The sequence below is a fragment of the Lepisosteus platostomus genome, chromosome 10, assembly GCF_059453375.1.
Source record: "Lepisosteus platostomus isolate fLepPlt1 chromosome 10, fLepPlt1.hap1, whole genome shotgun sequence".
Lineage (NCBI taxonomy): Eukaryota > Metazoa > Chordata > Actinopteri > Semionotiformes > Lepisosteidae > Lepisosteus > Lepisosteus platostomus.
In genome coordinates this window covers 16,765,114-16,780,752 of record NC_142620.1, presented here as the reverse complement: position 1 = coordinate 16,780,752, position 15,639 = coordinate 16,765,114, and the positions used below count along the sequence as shown (strand labels likewise).

Genomic DNA, 15,639 nt, shown 5'->3' with positions numbered 1-15,639 from the left:
AGCACAAAGTGTGGAATTTAAATCCTGGGAAGTTAAATCTTTGGGAAGTTATGCACTAATAAGACAAAGTCTGGAGATCATTTCAGTTTTGGTCACTATACCTCAAAAAAGATATAGCCTTAGAAAGAGTACAAAGAAGTACAACAAAAGTAATCCTAGTGTCAGGGGAGTATCATATATTTAGACAGATTGAGGGAACTACAGTAAATCTCTTTAATCTAAAACAGAGCAAATTTGATCTAGGTGTACAAATCATAAGGGTTATAGCTGGGTTTAACTAAGGGGACTTTTTCACACTCAGTATTGAAACAAGAGCATGGTGATCACAACTGAAAGATTAAGGGGAATACATTCAGAACAGAGAATATGAAACATTTCTTTGCTCAGAGATCCGTGGGTTTCTGGAACAGGCGTTCCAGCCAGGTTCCGGCCAGGAGGGCCAAACTCGGGGCACATTTCAGAAACACCTGGATGAATTTTTAGATTCACTCAGCTATTAAACTACCAAATAAGCAAGAAGGGAATGACCCCCTCTCTGTTGCAGACTTTTGTTATCTTCTTATATTGTAACTATTGTAATCTTTTCAGATTTATTTTTGTGTCATGAAGCTTCCCAGACCTCAGGTGTATTTATTTCTGTATTTATTTTGAATGTTTTTTTTTTCTGAGTGAAGAACAATAGACAATGCATCATTTTTTCAATGAAGACTTTATTGGTTTTCTGGTATTGAATCACAAAATAACATGCAAAAGATAAATGTTGACAAAATGAAAATTAATATGCATTAAAAATAATGTGTAATGCATATAGGACCTTGATTATCATAGTTTATACTTATTAATCAAGAAATAAAACATTCTTATAACCGTACATTACAGGGGCCCATTAAAAATTGAAATCAATTATGAAAGGTGACGGGGCATTGCAGTAATCTATTACAGAACATGACAAGGATTCTATTCTAAAATGCTGATTGTCATTTATTTGTGACAGACTTGTACCAGCTGTGATTTTTTCATTCATAATTGGTTTCTATGATTCTTCCAGTAAAGAACAAATATACCCGCATATTATATTAATATTCAATTTTTCTTTAATTATTTTTATTATCTCATTTTTATTATCACATTTTTTACAAGAGAGTTGTTTGGACATTCCTTACCTTTGTGAAAATGTTTTTGTTGCTAGAACTTCCAAAAGTCATTGATTTCATGTTTATAAGGAATGATTTAGAAAAGATGAAAATGTGAACAAAATGTAAAAAAAAAACTGACTTGCATTTTTGAATTGCTAAAATTTTATGTATATCGCAAGACTATACACTATGGCTTAAGTTCTATTTGTACGCCTGTATCATAAATCTGGCCAGTGACCTACATACAGTATATAGACTGCTTTGCATCTTGTCTGATAGCTTCAATTCTTAATGGCTAAAACACATTAATTTCTCAGTAACAAAATAGCCTTAAATACAAGCAACTTGAACTTATCTTACATTTAAATCTTATTTTCAAAAAAGGTGAACACAGTAAGATTCTACATTGTGTTTGATAACGGTTTGTGCTTTTTGGAAGTTGCACTGTGCTTTTACTGATTTTAGCTCAATTCAAATGATTTATTGTGTTAAACCAAATATAAGAAAAAGATTCATGTCTGATATATTTTATTAAGAACCGCAATTCTAAAATAAATGAGTTACTATGAGTGTAAGAAGTCTCAGTTTTAGCAAGACACAAGTCTCTAGATGTCTAGATGTCATCTAGATGTATGATAATTATCGTAAGAATTTTAGAAATGCTGGGAAAAAGTGTTATTTTTTTAACTGAAAGGTAGGTGTAAAGGTGACTTGTGGTATTTTTTGACTAAAACTTTTTAAGGGGTTTTACAGTTTACTTTTTTCTATTTTTATTTTTTCACAAATATGTCTTTTAAGGTTTTCTGTTGAATTTATGTTTTAATTTTACTTTTTCTCATTTCAGTGCACATTTACTTTTGATCTTTTATTTCTACATGAATTTATATTTAGTAAGGACAGGGGTCATGAACGGGTGACCACCGAGCACATGGTGACCCAGAAGTCATTTTATCATGACCTAAAGCAGTTAACTGTGTGCACATGTTGGAGGAGTTTGGTTTTTAAAATAATCCTTCGTATCCCTTTCTAATTAATAAAGTACACATGAAGAAAACTAATTCCTGTACCCTGTTTTACTGTAACTTTGTCTCTGCATTAGAAATTCTTTGAGAAACCTTTTTTTACTACTTTTACCTTTCCTATTTTTCAAATTGTAGGAAAAAACCACAAGGCCTTGTGGTATTTTGCTTTGCACTAATGATGGTGTTAATGAGATGTGGTAAAAACAAATATGTTTCTCAAATGTTTGAATATCTGCCTGCCAATTGTGTTGGCAGATAAAGAAAATAGAGAGTAGATGAGCTGCGAATCAATGGACTGGAATGAAAACATTTCATGACATTAGCTTTGGTGTGGTTCACCATGGATGGAGCTTACTTGAAATGAGTAAATTACCCATGTCACAAAATCAACAGCATATTTCAAATGGTACACTTCCTAACAGTTCAGGTGGGTAGCTGTGTCAACATGCGTAGGCTGCAAAGGAACAAGTAATAGGTTTATTCCATGCTGAAAAAAAGAAGAAAGAAAACACAGTTTCGGCCGTGGAGCCTTCTTCAGGTGTTCTTACACCTGAAGAAGGCTCCACGGCCAAAACGTTGCACTTCTTAACAGTGCCTATGTAGATGCTAGCTTTGAGTAGCCGAATAATATACTTCTATTGTGCCCTTTCAATGTCTTTTTAAAATTGTGGTCTGAATAAACCACAACAAGCTTTACTTTTTCATCAAGCACATTTCTTTTACAGCATAATTACCATAGTCCACAAAGAGATCTGAGATCTTTTCTTGTTCATCACCATTAACATTGCTCATGAATTGCTGGCTAACATAATAAAGGGATTTTTTTAGCAAAAAGAGTGCTTAACCTCTTTTTTATCCAAAGGTATACAAACAGTAATATATGAATGTTATTTGTAATTGCTATAGAATGGTAAAAAAGCAAATATTGATTTGCATTAATTCTGACAGTGTAGTTCGTTTATACTTCATATCTAAGTTAGGCTTTTCTTCTTCCAACAAAATATGAAGAATACTGAAAAAATTCAAACATTTTATGGCATAACCTATTTTATGGGTTTAAAAATGCCAACATCTTTGATGTAATCTTACTGGTCACTGTTATTTTTCAGGGCACACTAAACAAGACATATTTTATATTTCATAAATATTTCTGAATCTTTTAACAATTGCAATACTCACTTGAATGTTATTGGCTTCCTCAAGTCTGATTCAAACATAGATCCCAAGGACCAGTGTTGACAAGTACTAAATTCCTCATGCTTGAGTGTCTAAACTTAAACATTTCCCCCTGCATTTGGCAGATAAAGTAAAGTGGAGAGGCTTCATTGTTAAGCCGTAAGAACAATCCATGGTGACTGCCTGTGAAGGGTTGCTCTCGAAGGTGCACTGGTGAAGGAGGATGGCTGTGAACAGAAACATCTGCACTTTTGCGATCTGGTCACCGATGCATCTCCTCTTCCCAATGGAGAAGATCATCACGCTGGTGGTCAGGTCCCTGTCGACAGTTCCGTTCTCGTCCAGGAAACGGGATGGGTTGAAGACGTGAGGATCCTTCCACTTCTGTTCGTCATGATTCACAGACCACTGGTTCACAAACACCACAGTGTCCTTGGGGATGTGGAGGTCTTCAATTGTGACATCTGCAGTGGTGGAGTGGGGGATCGTCAAAGGAACGAAGCTGGTGAAGCGCATGGTCTCGTAGATGAAGGCCTCCAGGTAGGCTAGGCTGCTCTTGTCCCCGATGTTTGGCAGTCTCTCTCTGCCCACAACTTTATCAATCTGCTCTTGAAGTTTAGCCTGGATGTGCGGGTATTTTATCAGAAGGAGGAGGATCCAGTGCAGAGCTGTTGAAATCGTGTCTTGCCCAGCACCAATGAGATCTGTGATAGTTCCTTCAACATGAGCTTTGGTCAGTCTGTTTTCATTGCCTTCCCCGTGCTCTATGATGCCAATGATGGCGTCACTCATGTCTCGTGTAATTTCTGGGTTATAGGTTTGCCTGTGCTGAATCACCTTGTGTTTCACAAATTGAAAAAAGTCCTCATTGAGCTCTTTGAAATTTTGGTAGATACTGCGCACTGGGTTGGGGAAAGCCTGGAGCCAGGGCATGACATCCACCAGGCTCCCTGCTCCTACAGTCTCACCAAATTTGTCAACCCTGCTCAGCAGCTTCCTGAACTCCACGTCATCATGGCTATACCGTTTTCCAAAGCATAGTGCACATATAACGTTTGCAGAGGCCACTTTTAATTCATGAGCAGGTTCAAAGTAGTTTCCATCTGCACTGAGCCTCAAGAAAACCTGGATGAGATCTAGGGCTTCTCCCACCACATGCTTCTCAAATGCTTCCTTGGTCTGGCTGTTAGCTGAAGAGAAAGCTCGGATGGATGAATGAGCAATTCTCCGATGCACCTTCCACAGTCTGCTGTAGCTGCCAAATACCATGCTCTTGCCACCTGAGATAATCTGAAAAGAGACAAAGTTTGGCCTTCCTGCAAATTCTGCACTGTGGTTAATCAGAGCTTGCCGGATTGCAGTATCGCCGTTGAGGACCACAATGTCATTGCTGCCCAGCCTGATCTGAAAGACGTTGCCATATTTTTTGGCCAGTTTGGAAAAGGTGAGGTGAGGCATTTGTCCTAGCTGCATAACGTTGCCCACAATTGGCCAGGCAAAGGGTCCACGTCTCTTTTGTCTCAGGTTCCTCACCCACAGGCAGGCTTCCAAACAGAACAGAAAAATGAAGGAGGCGACCAGAGCTGGCTGGACCTGTCCACTCCAGTCTTTTGCAGTGCCTTCTTTTACTCTAAAGTCTGTATTGCTCTGTGCCATGATGAATTATCCACAGCTCCTTCTGATTTTTTTTTAACGTTGATGCTGCTCTGTGTGGTGTAAAAAAGTTAAATCTTCTTTCACAGGTTCCCAGTTAAAGTGTCTTTTTAAAGGGTTTTTCCATTCACATACTATTTATGAGATGTAAAATGTTAAAGCAACTCTTCCGTCTGACAGCAAGGTTCTAGTGTGCTTCATTTTTGCCCAACATTTGATTAATGGACATACCTCTAAATCTGAAATAAAATCCATTCAAACTGTTCATCGCTGGTACTGTAAATCTAGACGATGACAAGGTATTGCTGTAATAAGCCCATGTGCTTTGGTTTCTCTTAAATAATTTTTCCTAATACTCCAACACAGGTTCAAAGGTTTGCTCTGTTTCAGTCCTGTTGAGTAGATGAGGTTAGAAATGCTGTATTTAGCCTTGCCACTCTCCCTTATATATCTGTTTAGTTTTGGGGGCTGGAACTTGGTTTATTATCTTACTCCTCCCATTGTGGCCACTGTGGAGACCCCAGTATCCCTACTGAACTTTACAACTTGATCTCATTCCTCCAGGAGATCATCACTCAGTAGTGTTGAAGTAAATCTTAGCAAACCAGGGAGGTCATAGTGCAATAGTAGCTATTGCTGAACTGAAAAAAATGCCAGCTGTTGCAAAGGATGTAACTACAGTTCTGATGTCATAAAAAACACATACAAATCTCTTTTTTTACTGATTAAATGCCTGTTTTATTTTAGGTAAAATCAGCATTAAGGTAAAATGAGAATAGCTCCTGTGATCTGTATTTAAAATGTATTTTGGCATATACTTTTCATTTTTTTATGACGGATACTTTCTGACAGGGAGTAAAATAGATTTCACTCATTTAATGCTAAAATCCTACCTATATTTCCAGGAAGTTAAATAAGATTACGACTTCCATCATTTTATGCTGTACGTTACCTTTATTTTTCACCAGGAGAACAGTTTAATCATCTACCATTAGCTGTTTATCAAACTGTACATGGTTATAACAGATGTTAACATAAATAATATATAGCCAATATAATATATACATATTTTCTGCGTATATTCTAAATTTATATACCAGGGTGAACACACTACCGAAACATTTTTTCATTGAACTGTCATATGAATTAAAATTAAGTGGATTGGTTAGCACTGTGGTTTAGAGAAATTAGATATTTTTCCTACAAGCTTTTATGGAGGATAGATCTGGGGAGTGTGGCCTTTTTTAATTTTGGAATACTGATGTTGGGGTTTTTTTTCTTTGGTTGGAGCAAGTCCCTACTTTCTAAATCATTTATTAGATATGTTTTGCTTCACTGGCCTGTAGTGTAACAGATGGTATGTTTGGGCAATGTAATGGCTAGATTTGCAACCTGCCATATAAGGAAAGCTGGTATCCATTCATAAGCAACTGTTAGTCTAAACTTCTTGCTGTGCCAATTGAGTGATAAACAATTTAATAAATAAAAACATTAACTTTATTGTTCCTTGCAGCAAACATTTTCGAAAATCAGTTACTTGATACAGTTGATTGTGATCTCAAAGTTATGGAATCCCGGACTTGTGTATGGATCTTGCAATTGATTTGTAATTGTGTACTGTGTACTGTATATTTGGGGGCTGATGTTCTATAAAGCTGCAGCTTCAAATTCTAAAATGCTGTAGTATTGTAAGTGGGGGTGTTGTTTTCATACATTTTGGCTTATTTATATAAGGTTATTTAGGCCTGTCTATTTTATATACTGTAGCTTTGAACAGAAAATATGAAGTTAAATATTATTTTGTGTTTAATAATGTGAACTGCATTTGTGGCTCCAGGGTTCAGGCAGGTCACTCATTCAAAACGACTGATGAGGTCCACGCAAACGGGCTGGTTGCAATATGAAATGATTGATAGTAGAGTTTGAATATGATAGTTCCTCAGAGAAATCTGAATTATTCTAAATTCAATTGACAGTTTGTTGTAAGAGGAGAAATTGGGTTTTAGGTAATGAAGTACATTGAAAGTGTCAGAATCGTCCTTTATTGAGCAATATGAACTTTTAAGTTTATAATAAAATCTTAAGGAATCAATCTGGCGTTTAAGTAAAGACCTTGGCCCTGTCGTTCTTCACTTTTTTGAAAGCTGAGACATTTTGAAATTTCTTAATTACAAATGTCACAACTGAGGAAAGATTTAAATACGCCTTTGAGATTTAAGATGTATCTGAAGTGAAATGACTAAAACTGCAGGGAAACATATCACAGAGATTCAGATATTGGGATCTGCATGCAGCAAACATATTGCTGCAGAATTCTGGCCTTGTGTGTGGTGTACTCCTGCACTGTATACTGTATATTCTTCCATGGGGATGAACCTGTAATAAGATGGTTTTTAACATGCATGTTTCCAGGTGGACAGAGTATGCTTGGTTATTGACTTAATTGATGCCTTCTTGTTCCCTCTGAAATTTATTAAAGTTGAATGAAGCCAGGGAGAAACCTAATCCATGTTTAACTGTTAAGAGTCATAAGAAATGTGTAAATACTATACTTAAGCAGATGCCTAATTCAGTTACTTTTGTTCATTTTTTTATTTTTATGTATTTATTAGTGTGCTGATTTGTGCAAACAAAAGAAAGTGATTTTTCATCCTTCGGAAACATCCACTTTAAATTGAATTCACATTTTGGTTGATAAACAACAAAGGAACAAAAATATATCAAAAAGCTAAGTTTACATTATTAAAAAATAAAGAAAAATAAATGCAAAGCCTACTTATAAATATGTTAACATGTCTAACAATGTTACTTTAGAATAGCTTAAGGTATACATTCAATACATGAGATAATGGAGAAAATGGTAATCTTTTAGAAAAAGAGAAGTTACAATCAAGCACAAAATTAAAGACTATAAATGCAGAGATTCTCTCTGCAATAGTAGGAACGAGGCTTACGGGTAATAAAACTTTTTCTCCTGAATGATTCTGAATTTTTTATTTTTTGCCAGGAAGGAGTAAGGGAAGATATTGTATTAAAGGATCATTTTAATCCCTAATCAACTACTAGCCATATTAAAAACTAAGAAATAAAAAATGTCTGTAGGTGGTAGAGTACATGGATATATTGGTTTTAAACTCTAACCTGGTTGTGTATTTAAGCCAAAGGTCAGACCTGCTGGACCATGTAGGCTTGCTTTTTGTTCCTTACCATATTGTAATTGGGTAACCATAATGCCTTGAACATTTCAATGTACCTGTTATAACATTTTGTTTATTCCATCAATTCATGTCTTTGGAGAGGTGTATACTGTACCTCCTGTGGTAAGGACAAAGGACAAAGGATATTGTACACTGCAGGATGAACACTGCTACTGTATGTGCAGCACTTTGTTTATAGCTGATTGATAACTCACTACACAAAGACTACAACAAGAGTTCACAACATTTAAGAGACACTTACAAGATTACAGTACATTGTGCTGCACACTGGACCTTCCTGAAGCTTTGAATGTCGAGCTATGTGTTTTACTATACAGTACATGGCAATTTTTGTCATTAAATACAAACCATCATCTAGTGAGTTTGCAGACCTGCACTTAGAATCGTGTTCTACTTTTCAGAAGTTTTGCATGGCTTTTTGCTAGTGCCACAATATTTTTTTCTGGAGTTTGAAAGGTTTATGGTACTTTTTTATACATACATTTTCATTCTTATAAACCCCTTGTTTATTGGATGAAAATCCATTTGGAAAAACAGGAGTGGTTATATTGTAAATATTCCAGTTAAGTTACACGATAACATAATTGTTAAAATTGTGTACATTATTATTTTAGAATACAAATAGAAAAGACAAAAAATCACTTGTGAATGACATTGGGGACAGAGTTTAAGGGAGCCTTGGAAAGTTTAAGTTATATTGTTTCCTTTATTTAAGAATAGGTGGTGGGTTGGCATGTAAAATCGAATTTTTATACCATGCACTAATCTCACCACAGTAGTTCCTAATTGTAGGTCACCAGCACCTAAATAATTCAAGTTTGTTTGCTTTTTAGGTGTGTGCAGATACTGTACACATGTGTAGAGAATATGTAGTAGTTTTGTGGTCTGTTTGACAAAGAACTCTGGTATTCTGTGGTATTTAAACCTTTAAATACCTTTAAACTTGGTACACCTTCCTGTGCTTCTTCCTGTGATCTAAACCAGTTTTGAGTTTGTATGAATCTAATGCAAGGCTTGAGGTGATGCTAACACTTCACCACAGTTTACTAAGTTTATTAAAACTGGAGCATAGTAAATTGATTGTATGAAAATAATGCAATTGTTTTGCATTCTAAGGGTAGAAGTAATACCATTTACTGTATTACATATAATGTATATACAATAAGATAAATTGGAATTTATTTATTTAATTCGCTTAGGCATAAGTATGATGTGCCAAATAAACAAGTTTTTCATTCACAAAATAGCTTGTAGCTATTTACAAAATTGTATTTAATATACTTACTTGTTTTCAAGACTACACCTTTAAGAGACCAAGGACTATGCATTGCCCTCTTTAGAAGGGAACTGTCCCTTACACTGACACAAAATAACCTGCCAGAATGACACGAGGATCCTCACTTTCAGCCATACCAACACAGGTCATTTCCTTGTAGCAATTACAAAACAAATCCTATAAATTGTGTGTGTTTTTAAACATGTAACAGATAGTCACATGTTTGTGTTTTTCAGAAAACGAAGAGCATAATTAGTTAATTTCTGAGTTATGTACTCTATTGTTGTAACAAAACACTGCAGATAAACTAAAACGTTTACAACAATAAGTTGAAGGCCTCAATATGCAAACAGAGGTGTACATAATGACAAACATCAAACATGTGGAAGTAGTTTTTGGAAATGATTCGTTTTGGGGCTGTTGCTTCATACAGTACGAAGCTTGGATGAAAAAGAAAGATATTTAACTCCTAACTGAAGCAGTAAGTTTTAAAGTTTTTGAAAGCAAATGTGTTCTGCAACACAAAACACTACATCCCAACAGCTTGTACCAAAAGAAGAACAGTTCCTCCCTTTGAACCCCTTCAGCACACTGTCATGTTAGTTTACTTACAGTAGTTGGTGTATTTTTTATTAATTTAATTACAGTATGACTTTACAACATTTAACAAACTTGCTTTGATTCTTTTAAAAAAGGTAAAATGTGGTATTTTGTGAAATATTTAAATGTAACAATAAATTGTAATTATTTTCAGAAAAAATACATTTAACAATGAAGACTTATGAAATGCATAAACAGTTTAACTGAAAAATGAGTTAATTCAATTCAGAAACTAAATTTGCCTAAAAATGTCTCTTTACCCATACACATTTACATGGGTGTACACTACAGGATAAACACTATGTGATGCATGCTTACATTGGCAGCTGTTATTTCTTACACAATTTTCTGTGTACTAGCTGCACACATTTTACTGTCCATGCAGAGCAATCAATATACACTCAAGACTTTGGAAAATTTATAGCTGTGGCAGAAATACTTTGTTGCAACCTTAACAAAATCCTTGACTCCTGTTTACTAGCACTAGCACTTTCACTTGTCACAGTTGACATTTCTGTAACCTGTTTTGGAACATTAAATTTAACTATCCTGCATAACTTACTTTACTGCAATATGATGTGATATAACATTTAACCACCCTTTACAAAAATAATAGCTTTATAATTTGTGGTAGAATAATAATTAAATATTAAATATGAAATCCCTTAACAGTACTGATCAGTGCAGTTTAATTTGACAAGGTTGTAACCCATTGGCCAATACTCACTGTTGAGTGTCATCGATTGTCTTTAACACAGAGGAGCCTCTGCTACCAATGAAGGTCAGGCAGAAATTTAAGGTTTGATTAACCCCTAGCTTTTTATGCTGGTGAAACCAAGCTTATGAATTTGTCCCTGAGCTTGGCAGATAAAGTAAAGTGGAGAGGCTTCAGTGTTAAGCCGTAAGAACAATCCATGGTGACTTCTTGTGAAGGGTTGCTCTCAAAGGTGCACTGGTGCAGGAGGATGGCTGTGAACAGAAAAATCTGCACTTTTGCGATCTGGTCACCGATGCATCTTCTCTTCCCAATGGAGAAGATCATCACGCTGTTGGTCAGGTCCCTGTCGACAGCTCCGTTCTCGTCCAGGAAACGGGATGGGTTGAAGACGTGAGGATCCTTCCACTTCTGCTCGTCATGATTCACAGACCACTGGTTCACAAACACCACAGTGTCCTTGGGGATGTGGAGGTCGTCAATTGTGACATCTGCAGTGGTGGAGTGGGGGATTGTCACAGGAACAAAGCTGGTGAAGCGCATGGTCTCGTAGATGAAGGCCTCCAGGTAGGCTAGGTTGCTCTTGTCCCCGATGTTTGGCAGTCTCTCTCTGCCCACAACTTTATCAATCTGCTCTTGAAGTTTAGCCTGGATGTGAGGGTATTTTACCAGCAGGAGGAGGATCCAGTGCAGAGCTGTTGAAATCGTGTCTTGGCCAGCACCAATGAGATCTGTGACAGTTCCTTCAACATGAGCTTTGGTCAGTCCATTTTCATTGCCTACCCCGTGCTCTATGACACCAATGATGGCGTCACTCATGTCTCGTGTAATTTCTGGGTTATAGGTTTGCCTGTGCTGAATCACCTTGTGTTTCACAAATTGAAAAAAGTCCTCATTGAGCTCTTTGAAATTTTGGTAGATACTGCGCACTGGGTTGGGGAAAGCCTGGAGCCAGGGCATGACATCCACCAGGCTCCCTGCTCCTACAGTCTCACCAAATTTGTCAACCCTGCTCAGCAGCTTCCTGAACTCCACATCATCGTGGCCATACCGTTTTCCAAAGCATAGTGCACATATAATGTTTGCAGAGGCCACTGTTAATTCATGAGCAGGTTCAAAGTAGTGTCCATCTGCACTGAGCCTCAAGAAAACCTGGATGAGATCTAGGGCTTCTCCCACCACATGCTTCTCAAATGCTTCCTTGGTCTGGCTGTTAGCTGAAGAGAAAGCTCGGATGGATGAATGAGCAATTCTCCGATGCACCTTCCACAGTCTGCTGTAGCTGCCAAATACCATGCTTTTGCCACCTGAGATAATCTGAAAAGAGACAAAGTTTGGCCTTCCTGCAAATTCTGCACTGTGGTTAATCAGAGCTTGCCGGATTGCAGTATCGCCGTTGAGGACCACAATGTCATTGCGGCCCAGCCTGATCTGAAAGACGTTGCCATATTTTTTAGCCAGTTTGGAAAAGGTGATGTGGGGCATTTGTCCTAGCTGCATAACGTTGCCCACAACTGGCCAGGCAAAGGGTCCAGGCAGACGTCTCTTTTGTCTCAGGTTCCTCACCCACAGGCAGGCTTCCAAACAGAACAGAAAAACGAAGGAGGCGACCAGAGCTGGCTGGACCTGTCCACTCCATTCTCTGATGCTGCTGCTGCCCTTCACTCCAAACTCTGAATCCCACAGCACCATGCTGGCAGGTAGGCAAGTTATTCCTCTGTATTTAAACAGATTTTGCTGTTGCTACAACTATTGAAGTCTCAGGATAAGAAAGAATTTAAATAATTGATCTAAAATTCCCTGATTTAAGGATTAAGATCACAGCTTCTTCAGTGGTTAAACTTTTGAAATTATATAAAAAATGTATCTGAAAGATTTGCAATAAAAATGCAACTGCATAAATATCCACAAGAAAGTTGTGAAAAATATCTGTGGTTGATCTTTGAGAATTGTGTCCAGTGCTTTTTTGTATGAAAGTCTTATGCAATGTCCGCTGATAGAGTTCTTTCTGTACAGTTGTGGGTTAGATTCCAGTCCAGTAATTCTTTAGTGGTTTGTAGAGTTTCATCAGGTACAGAAGTCTGATTTTTTTTTCTCCTTCAAAGTTTGAGTAGCTTCAAACTTAGCTCTGTTTAGGGTTACAACCGTCTCTTATATACATTTGTAGTGCAAGGGGCTGGGCTTGTGCTTTCTATCATTCTCCTCCCATTGTAGCAGCCCCGGAGACCCCATTACATGAGCTCATTCCTGCGGGGTTTCAGAGCGCTCCGGAGAAGGAGCGAGAGAAAGTGCGCAGAGGTAATAATATTCAGTAGCTAGTGAAGTGTTTGAATCCAGCAGGTTGAAGAAGGGTAGAAACGACTGAGGAAGGGACGTCTCTGGCGAACACATTCTGGAGTAACAAAAGTTTGAAATTTAACAGATTGATCACCAGCGTACATACTGTTTATATAAGCATGTGCTCACATGTAGATTTGGGATAATCTTTACGGAGTTATTTTGGAGGACCAAACTCCTCATACGGTCTGTCTCGCATGTGAGTGCTAGTTTGAAGTGAGTGAAATTGAATGCAACCTTTTTTACATTTGTCTTTTGAAGTTAAAAGTGTTTGGGTATTGTTTGCATGCCAGGAACATTAAAAGATTATTATGATTCTGATTTCTTTTTAATGTTGTGCGTAAATTCTGAAAAACAAACAGCATTATCTTGTAACGACGCATGTCGGTTTTACAAAGAGAGCCACAATTTTTTTTTCTATTAATGAAAGTCTGTCTCCTTAGAGTTACACAGGGAGAACAATTATTTAAACCAGACGTTGTACGTTGTGTAATGTATTGAAAATAAAGCTTCAATTTTCAATTAAAGTACGGAGTACAGTATATTGACAGTTTTTAATGAAAGATAAAACGTATGCTAAGTGACTTTTTAGAATCTTAAAATAGGTTCTGCATAGATGCAGTAGTCTATTATATATTGTATATACTGTGTAAAGCAAAATCATCTATATCGCGACCTTTACTAGGAGTGAGAGGCTTTCTGGTGAACACCAGATGGACAGGGGCACGTATTAGGCGTTGTGCACTACGATCACTAATTATCTTACGTTCTAATGTTCTTAGAATCTGCACAAAACCAGAAACTATGTATTTGTACGGAATTCCAGCCAAGTATTTGCCAGGTTGCAAAGTATTCCTTTGCAACCAGCTTGTATACCCTTATGCATGATCTCAAAGCGCTTTAAGAGACAGATCAGTTCGGTGGATAACCATTTTTATAGTTTAGAACATAGATACATGTATAGTTAATAATGGTGATCAGAGATATACATTAAAACTTTGTGAATTATATATGCACGTGTGAATTAAACTATAATGTAGTATAATGTATATGTATGAATTAAACTTTTTGAATTACGCAACACATCAAATTTCATATTTGGTTTTAAATAGCATTCAATTCTGAGATGTAACTCTAAGATTGTCCTCGAGAATGTTACAGCTTAAGCATACAGATAAAGATATTGGCACACTTCCGGTAAATGTTTCTGTTTATGAATTATCATTATTATTACACAAAAGTTAACTGCTCTCCGTTTTATGTAATAAGCTGTTTTTCTTCATGTGTAACGCAATATGAAATACCTCCGAAGAGCCATAGGTTTTGGGTCATTGCAGTTACATCTGCCTCCCATGTGGACTTCACTAAGGTTATGTAAAAAATTACACACGCAAAAATAGTATTCGCGATTATAATATTGCACTTTCTTTGAATCTATATTCTCGCTTAAACAAAAGCGAATGAAGGTTGTTATCATATTGAGTTTTCATAGTGCTGTTTAAATAGCCTACACTGAGGGGATCCTTTTGAAACTCAGCTGCGGATTGGAAGGTAATGAGACAGGTGTCATAACAACATAATCCATTAAAATGCATATGGAATCTGATACCGAGAATTTGTCGGAATTTGAAATTGTCCAGGTGTGAAGCACAAACACTCATTTCGACGTGTAATATTTTTTAAATTTACATTAATTGTTATACGTAGGCTACAATAGTGTTACATGACTCACCTGATGTAATTGCGTTCTGTATGTACTGTACTGTATGTATACAGTAAATATAGAAAGATTCCGCTGTTGATGCTCGCTTATTCATTCAGTAAATTGTGAAAGCCGCTTAGTTATCTGATATCTTTGATCTAACTGGGACCACTGAGCATCAGAGAAGGTATCTGGATGTACAGTATACAGGTATCAGATCTTACAGCCTGGGTATATTGCCTATTGTGTACAAAGGACATTCGTCTGCTTTAGCACAAAGCTATGCCTTGTTCCAGCTGATTAAACCGGGGAGTAACAGAATTACTGCATCTCAGTAAAGAGCACCTTTTTATACTTAGTGATGCTAGCCAAGGCAGTATGCGCTTACATTTTGTGAATGGAATTAGCAGTTTGGTTCGTGGGATTTCAGCCCATTTCCGACACATTGACTGATTTAATGATTCCCGTTAAGTGTTCTCAGGGGGTTGGTTTAACGGAATTGTCTAAGAAACTCAAAACACACCTATTCTGTAGTAAAACTGTAAAACTGTTTGGATGGGTTTGGCTGTTTTGTGAAGAAGATTAAATTTATAGCTTTCATATCAAGATTCACTACAGTAACTCCCGCATTTCCATTCCGTGGTCATCTGCATAGCATTGAAAATGATGCCTCACCATTCTTTGTATGTGTAACATAAAACGGAAAAAGGTTGAGTACAATTATACTAAACAAGAAGTCTTCGTGAAAATGAAGTTTTAATCACAATGTCACATCTCATTAAATATTCCAGTGTTCCCTCCCCA

The 15,639-nt window shown here is 36.8% G+C and overlaps 2 pseudogenes across 1 annotated transcript; both read right to left on the bottom strand.

Annotated features, from left to right (window-relative positions):
* Positions 1-690: 690 nt before the first annotated feature.
* LOC148653448 (cytochrome P450 1B1 pseudogene) lies at positions 691-5,493 on the bottom strand (annotated as a pseudogene). Its single transcript, XR_015941667.1, has 2 exons — positions 3,338-5,493; positions 691-2,612 (listed from the first exon to the last, which is right to left on the bottom strand). The product of XR_015941667.1 is annotated as a cytochrome P450 1B1 pseudogene (transcript).
* Positions 5,494-7,555: 2,062 nt separating this feature from the next.
* Positions 7,556-12,912, bottom strand: LOC148653447 (cytochrome P450 1B1 pseudogene; annotated as a pseudogene).
* Positions 12,913-15,639: the final 2,727 nt, after the last annotated feature.